Source organism: Macrobrachium rosenbergii, chromosome 54 (genome assembly GCF_040412425.1).
Source record: "Macrobrachium rosenbergii isolate ZJJX-2024 chromosome 54, ASM4041242v1, whole genome shotgun sequence".
In the NCBI taxonomy this organism is placed as follows: Eukaryota; Metazoa; Arthropoda; class Malacostraca; order Decapoda; family Palaemonidae; genus Macrobrachium; species Macrobrachium rosenbergii.
The window spans coordinates 25,147,441-25,155,697 of NC_089794.1; the positions used below are offsets into that span (position 1 = coordinate 25,147,441).

The following is an 8,257-nucleotide window of genomic DNA, read 5'->3' on the forward strand; positions in this document are numbered from 1 at the left end:
GAATCACTCTGTAATTGAATGAGTTCCAGTTATCAAAATTCCTTCAATATTTTCCTGTAATTCATGATGAAAAAAATAATTACAGAATTACTCTAACTGAAGTTTGTCTCATTGCCTTTCGTTTAATTCATAAGAAACTGATTCTGAGAATTTACAAGACTGACACTGAGAATTTACTAGACTGACATATAACAAGAAAGAGAGTTGGGCAGGTTGGTCTGCTTAGACTGAGGAGGCCTTATGCCAACACGAACACCAAATTTTAGACAGATACTTAATGTATGAATTCTCTTGTTGTACTTCTAACTACTACAGTCAGGGTTGCTTTGCTGGTCGTGAGATTAACATTTTTTTATTTTACCCAAATGTGTAAAGCCATATATTTTTATAATATTTAAAAGATAATGACCTTAAATTTCTATTTTGTATATTTTTTTATCTAACTACTATAGCCATTGTTGCTTTGCAAGTCGTGAGATTTACATTAGTTTTATTACCCAAATATAAGTGTAAAGCCGTAGTATTTTTAATATCTTATGAAAAACGACATTAAATTTCTATTTTGTATATTTTTTTATCTAACTGCTATAGCTATTGTTGCTTTGCTAGTCGTGAGACTATCATAAATTTTTTACCCTAATATAATTATAGAGTCGTATTCTTTTACCGTTTATTGAAAGTTATATTAAAATATTAATTAGAATATATTGTTAATGCCCACAAAAAAATTCCAACACGAACAGACCACTTGGAATTAGTTCACTAATTCTCGTGAATGATCCAAGAAGTCTTTCAAATATTAATCGTATTAAATTGATTTTTACCGAAATAATAAATAATCATTTGCTTTTGGGAGACATATACCACAATATTTCTCAAGACCTGAACTTACGAAGACATAACGAAAGTTTGTAAATGATAGGTTAATTGGATACTTATCTATTACAAAACAGGTCTTTCCTTCCTCAAACGAGACGATGGTAATATAACTGGAGAACAAGCGGAGGGTCCTTGTTGGACAGTAACCGATTTCAGTGTTTTCAAATCTTCAACCGTTTCAGTCGTCATCTAGAGCTTCACGTGAGTGGTCGGCGGTATGGCTTTTTCGAGGTGTTGGAGACTGGCTTTTTGAGGGAGATACTTTGGAGACTGGTGTTTTGAGGAGAATCGTTTGTTTTGTTGGAGAAACGGAAGGTTTGCTAGCAGTCTACCTTGAACAGGTGATAGCCAGGGAAGACTTTTAAGGGAAGTTTGTGTATTTACGTTAACTTTTGTAGATTTGATTATTAATTTTCTTATAGGTGCCTTGCGAGGTGTAATTAGTCTTTTTTGTTCTTCGTCAGCTTTACGTAAAAGTAATTTTTGTCCCTATCGTTGCGCTTACTCGTAAGCTATATTAGTGATTTTTCCGTTTTGGTGTATTTCAAAGTTATGTAATATTTCCTTAGTTATTAATTATCCGTAATATGCAGTGACTTTCTAAGAGTTGTGGTGATTAGTCTATAACGTTATACTATTCAACTTTAATACTGGTTATACTGTAGGTATTAATGATCTGTCAACTTCATAATTTTATTGCCGGTTGCAGGTGTTAATGATTTGTTCATGACGTTATAATTCTATTAATTTTTTTTGAGCTATAGGTGTTTTTGTCATTAACGTTATAATTTTTTACGTGTTATTGGTGTTAATGATTTTTCCATAACGTTATAATTATTTTTTACGGGTTATAGGTGTTAATAATTTGTTAATGACGTTATAATTAATTTTTTACGGTTTATAGGTATTGATTTGTCCTAAACGTTTTTTATTTTACGTGCTATAGGTGTTAATGATTTATGGCCATATTAAGTTGTATATTTAAAGTTTCATTTCTCCAATTTGAATTTTTGGTAAATTTCAATAGTTATTTTTTATTTTTTTTTGGCGGCGTAATATTTTGTTGCTATAGTTACTTTTTGGTTGCCAATATATTTAATTTAAAAATTAATTTAGTAGATAGTCTTTGTTAATTTATGTAACACTTCTTTGGTAAGTTTCAATCATAATTTGATATTTGTATTTAATTTTTCATATTTTGCTTGAAAATTTCCTTTTGTCAATGATAAATCTAATTTAAATTTAACTATATATGCCTGTCATTTAATTGCCTCAAAGGTTACTGTTAAATTTGTTAATACTCCAGTATTATAACTTAATTCCATTGAGGTTGAAAATTGGTTGTCTTTCATGCACTGGAATAATATCACAACTGCGGTAAAGTAATGAGTAATAGGTAAAATTGACTTAGAAATTCTGGAATAGTTTAAGCATAGTACTGTTATATATTTTGAAATTTAATTAAATAGAACAAATCCAAGTCCTTCAAAAGAAGGCATCGTGCTTACCCCATATAATAATGGGAAAAAATGCACGTTAAAAAACGAAGAAGAATTTGATATTTAAAATTATCCAGAGTGTCATTGTTAATATAAAGCTTCTTTCAGATTCTCGTGGATTTAAAGTACAAGCTATATTTTTAGATAAAATGCAAGCTATTTTGGGAAAAAAACTCCAATCTATACTTCCTGGAAAAAACTCAATCTCCAAGTTTGGATCAAACTCAAGATTTCAACGTAATCAGAGGTGAGATTCCACAAATTTCATTCTATTGAAAACTATACTAACATTTTTTTTTTAACCTCCACCCCTGCAGGGGCGGCGCCCCTGTAGGGGTGGAGGCCCCTTCCATGCCCTGTTTCCGTAGGTCATATGACCTACGGAACAGGCGTGGAAGGTTTACTAACCCACTAATTCAAACTTTCCTTTCAGGTGCCAATTTCTTTAGACTAGTAATTTTTAGAAGTTAACGTCCCATAAGTCATTGCTTTGTTAAAATTAACGTAACTGCTTATTTAATATAATTTCACCAAACTAAAAGAATATTTAACTTGGATAATTGCATGGAAGTAACGGCTTAACTTTTAGTTGCATAAATTTAACTGCGTATTTAACTATAATTGCTTAAAAATAACTGCATAATTAACTCGGATAATTGCGTAAAATTAACTGCATATTTAACTTTGGTAATTGCGTAAAATTAACTGCATATTTAACTTGGATAATTGCATAAAATTAACTGTTTAACGTGGATAATTGCATAAAATTACGAAAGATTAACTGCACTTTTAACTTGGATAATTGCATAAGATTAACTGCAACTTTAACTTGGATAACTGCAGAAGATTAACTGCGTTTTTAACTTGGAGAACTGCAGAAGAGTAACTGAGTTTTTAACTTGATAATTGCTTAAGATTAAGATTAACTGCATTTTTAAGTTGGATAATTGCTTAAGATTAACTGCATTTTTAACTTGGATAATTGCATAATACATATTTAATTTGTATAGTTGCATTTTAATTCGTTTAAACAGTTAATCGTACGCTTAAGTTACCTTTATCTTTTAGCTCTTTAGTATTTTTAAATGGAGTCCAGATTTAATTTAAATTCATGGCGTATGTTCCAGTCAAGTTAAATTCTAAGTTTACAAGTTGTGTAACTTATATTCATAACTTTAGCTTGAAAGGACGTTAACTTCTAAAAGTATTTTAATGTAGAATTAGATTTATTTTCAGTGCAGTAGTTTTCACTGCAAAGTAAAAACTTAAACTTAAAAGTAAATTTATTTTATATCAAGATATCTTAACGTAAAATATATATAGCTCGAAGTAACTTTAAAAATTTGCTTTGCATTTGCTTGATTTAACTTAAAATTTTGCATTAGCTTGATTTGACTTTAAAAATTTTGCATTAGCTTGATTTGACTTTAAAAATTTTTACATTAGCTTGATTTGACTTTAAAAATTTTGCATTAGCTTGATTTGACTTGCATTAGCTTGATTTAGCTTTAAAAATTTTGCATTAGCTTGATTTAACTTTAAAAATTTTGCATTAGCTTGATTTAACTTTTAAAATTTTGCGTTAGCTTGATTTAACTTAAATTTTGCATTAGCTTGATTTAACTTAAATTGTACTTAGTATACTGGAAGTAATTTGAAAACCATAGATATAATTTACTTGAATTATGTAACTTGAATTAGCGTATAATATCTTGAATTAACATTAAGTATATAGCTGAAATGTATAACTTGTAAACATGAAAATTAACATGTTAATGAATTACTGTATAATACTGTATAGTGAATTTATGTACAATATAATAGCCTGAATTAACGTACAATATATAGTTTTCATTAACGTAAAATGTATAGCTGCAACTTCAAATTAACTTGAAATCTTTGTGCCTTCAGTAATTTTAAGTAATTAAAAATTGAGCAAACCCATGATTATATAGCTTAAAATTGTAATGGACGGGAAACATGAACAAAATTGTAATGTTTTAAAGACAATGGCAGCTTTCATTGCCCATACTTTTGCTAGGATATTATTTACCCCTAGCCAATTGACTTGCTATTATTTTTTGGGTACCCATGGCTAATTGACATAGCATTATTATTGCCACTCCTAGTAATTTGCATTTGCTGGTTACCCCTAGCCACCTAAGCCACTCACAGCTCCTGGACTTAACACTTCATAGGTACGCATAGCTTCTGGGCTTTATAGCTTCTGGGCTTTATAGCTTCTGGGCTTTATAGCTTCTGGGCTTTATAGCTTCTGGGCTTTATAGCTTCTGGGCTTTATAGCTTCTGGGCTTTATAGCATAATAGGTACTCAGATTCTGGCCCTGATGGCATTTAATGGATACTCAGTTTCTGGTCTTAATAGCTTCTGGACTTGATGGCGTTAATAGGTACTCTGATTCTGGACTTGATAGTATTCATAGGTACTCATAGCTTCTGGACTTGATGGCATTTGTATTTTCTGGAGTTGATGGCATTCATAGGTAGTAATAGCTTCTGGACTTGACATTTAATAGGTACCCATAGATTCTGGACTCCGTGGCATTTCATCGGTACTCCTAGCTTCCGCACTTTATGGCATTAATAGGGACTCATAGCTTCTGGACTTGATGGCATTTACAGCTTCTGGACTTGATGGCATTTACAGCTTCTGGACTTGATGGCGTTTACTGCCTCTGGACTTGATGGCGTTTGCTGCCTCTGGACTTGATGGCGTTTGCTGCCTCTGGACTTGATGGCGTTTACTGCGTCTGGACTTGATGGCGTTTGCTGCCTCTGGACTTGATGGCGTTTGCTGCCTCTGGTCTTGATGGCGTTTGCTGCCTCTGGTCTTGATGGCATTTGCTGCCTCTGGACTTGATGGCGTTTACTGCGTCTGGACTTGATGGCGTTTACTGCGTCTGGACTTGATGGCGTTTACTGCGTCTGGACTTGATGGCGTTTACTGCGTCTGGACTTGATGGCGTTTACTGCGTCTGGACTTGATGGCATTTGCAGCTTCTGGACTTGATGGCATTTGCTGCCTCTGGACTTGATGGCATTTGCAGCCTCTGGACTTGATGGCATTTGCAGCCTCTGGACTTGATGGCATTTGCAGCCTCTGGACTTGATGGCATTTGCAGCCTCTGGACTTGATGGCATTTGCAGCCTCTGGACTTGATGGCGTTTGCTGCCTCTGGACTTGATGGCGTTTGCTGCCTCTGGACTTGATGGCGTTTGCTGCCTCTGGACTTGATGGCGTTTGCTGCCTCTGGACTTGATGGCGTTTGCTGCCTCTGGACTTGGAGTTTGCTGCCTCTGGACTTTAAGGCATGTCATTGCTATTTCTAGTCTGTTAACCTTGTCGTTCCATCAGTACTCCCAGCCTTGGTACTGGTTGGAATTTTTACTACCCCTTGCGTCTTCATTTGATGAAAATCTTTGACTTTTCATAGGCACTCCTTGCTTGATGGCTTTTCGTTGGGACTCCCAGCCTCTAGACTTATTTCATTGGTACTACTTCCTCCCACCTTGATATTTCATCAGTACTCTCACCTCTGAACTTAATTTCATTGGTACTCCTAGTGTCTGGACAGAATGGCGCCTGTACTCCAGTTTCTGGACTTGATGGTATTCCATCAGTGCTTTTACAGTACTCCTAGCTTAATGGCATTTGGATTTTCTGGACTTGAGTACCTCTGGACTTTTGGCACTTGCAGCCTCTGGACTTGATTGGCACTTGCAGCCTCTGGACTTGATGGCATTCCATCGGTACTCCTTTCTGGACTTGAGTGTTTTATCAGTATACTTGGTTTTTCTATCAGGATTGATAGCATTTTATTAGAACTTGTCATTAGTACTTTGCTTCGTGACATTTTCATGGTTACTCCTCGCCCTGGGCTTTATGGCATTCCATTGGTACTGTTTCTATATTTAATGGTATTTGAAAGGCACACCCAGCCTTTGGATTTAATGGCATTTCATTGGTACTCATAGCCTCTGGAAAGTTACAATTTGGATCTAATTGGAAATTGATTCCCGAATTTCTTTTATTTTACTGTTACAAAAACAAAACTATTCCATAGCTCTTTCTGTCGCTTTTGTTTTATATTACAGGTGTGATGTGCTCTAATAGTTCCTGTGTTGGATCCAAATAGGGTTTTGGACCATAAGAGAAATGACAGGTTAGGATCACCGGTTTTCAGAATATTGGGTTGGAAATAGTTTATTATATTTTTAATCTGGTTAACAGAGCATCAGGTTGTTACCATGAGAGAGAGAGAGAGAGAGAGAGAGAGAGAGAGAGAGAGAATGAATTTTGGTCTAATGAAAATGGTATATACATACACAAGCACAAGCAATAAGATTCTACTGAAATCTTTCCTATTAAGAATCTTAAGTCATAAATACATTGTAAATAAAATTTTCATTGCCTTTTATTTGTTAGATATTAAACATATAAACTAAACGACACCAGGAAGTGTTTATTAAACATATAAACCAAACTACACCAGGAAGTGTTTTAGCTTTAAATCCATTCTTGTTTTTCATGTTAGTCCTTTAATGTATTAACTTTTTTTTATTAGATCAAAGGAAATCATTCGTGCTTACGAGGCACCTTTTGATGTTTAATGATTAAGTGGGTTTTATTAACTGTTGATGTAAACATGGAGCTTATTCAAGAATCCTTATTTTCTTTTCCTACTGCTCTCCTACATAGAGAGAATAATTAAAGGAAAATTACTATATAGTTCGCTTCACGACAGCAGGATTTAATCAGTCTATAGGACGTAGTCACGTGCAAATCAGTTTTGTTCATGAAAATAAATTTTCTTAGGCTTAAATGAACTGTAAAATAGACTACAAAGTGGAATTGCCCTAAACAGAACTTGAATATTTTAGTTTGAATAAAGTTTTTGTATTCACTAAGACTTTGCTTAAAAACTTGAAGGAAAATAGGATGCCAAACTGTAGAAACGGAACAGAAAATGAAAAGTTTAGTAAATATGGAATAAAAGGAATGATTAACATTCAGCTACGACTGAAGGTGGAATTGCCCTAAACTGATCAGCAGCATTCCAAGAATATTTTAAGTTTTTTTATAAATCTTTAAATACTTCCCTTCAGAAATTAGTGATTTGCTTCTGTTGGACAGTCTTTAATAAAATCGGTCTTTAAAACCTAATGTCTTTATCATAGACTTTAAGACATTGCAGGGAAATCCTTAATGATGTATAATGCCGAATATTCATTGAATGATTTAGAACTTTTCATTGTTGAAGTCAGAATAACAATTGTGTAAAAAGACGAAAACTGAAAGACATTTGTCGAGAATTTTTGAGAGACATTTGTCGAGAATTTTTGAGAGACATTTGTCGAGAATTTTTGAGAGACATTTGTCGAGAATTTTTGAGAGACATTTGTCGAGAATTTTTGAGAGACATTTGTCGAGAATTTTTGAGAGACATTTGTCGAGAATTTTTGAGAGACATTTGTCGAGAATTTTTGAGAGACATTTGTCGAGAATTTTGAAAGACATTTGTCGAGAATTTTTGAAAGACATTTGTCGAGAATTTTTGAAAGACATTTGTCGAGAATTTTTGAAAGACATTTGTCGAGAATTTTTGAAAGACATTTGTCGAGAATTTTTGAAAGACATTTGTCGAGAATTTTTGAAAAGTCATTTCGGTAAATTAAGTTAAACCACTCTTCTATCTACCGATGGAAACTGAATTTCAGTTGAAAGGCATAATTAATCGTAAGCAAAATATTCAGCATACAAGGTATAAAAGTGAATTTTGGTGAAAAATGAGTTGGGTGATATCATGAATTGGTAAACAACGGTGGTTACGGAGCCGTTCGGTAAATGTCGTTAATGA

General features: G+C 33.6%; 1 long non-coding RNA gene across 1 annotated transcript; it reads left to right on the plus strand.

The window, feature by feature from the left end:
* Positions 1 to 1,073: 1,073 nt before the first annotated feature.
* LOC136834528 (uncharacterized) lies at positions 1,074 to 7,472 on the plus strand. Its single transcript, XR_010851842.1, has 3 exons — positions 1,074 to 1,220; positions 2,487 to 2,625; positions 6,495 to 7,472. It is a non-coding gene; the product is annotated as an uncharacterized lncRNA (long non-coding RNA).
* The last annotated feature ends 785 nt before the right edge of the window (positions 7,473 to 8,257 follow it).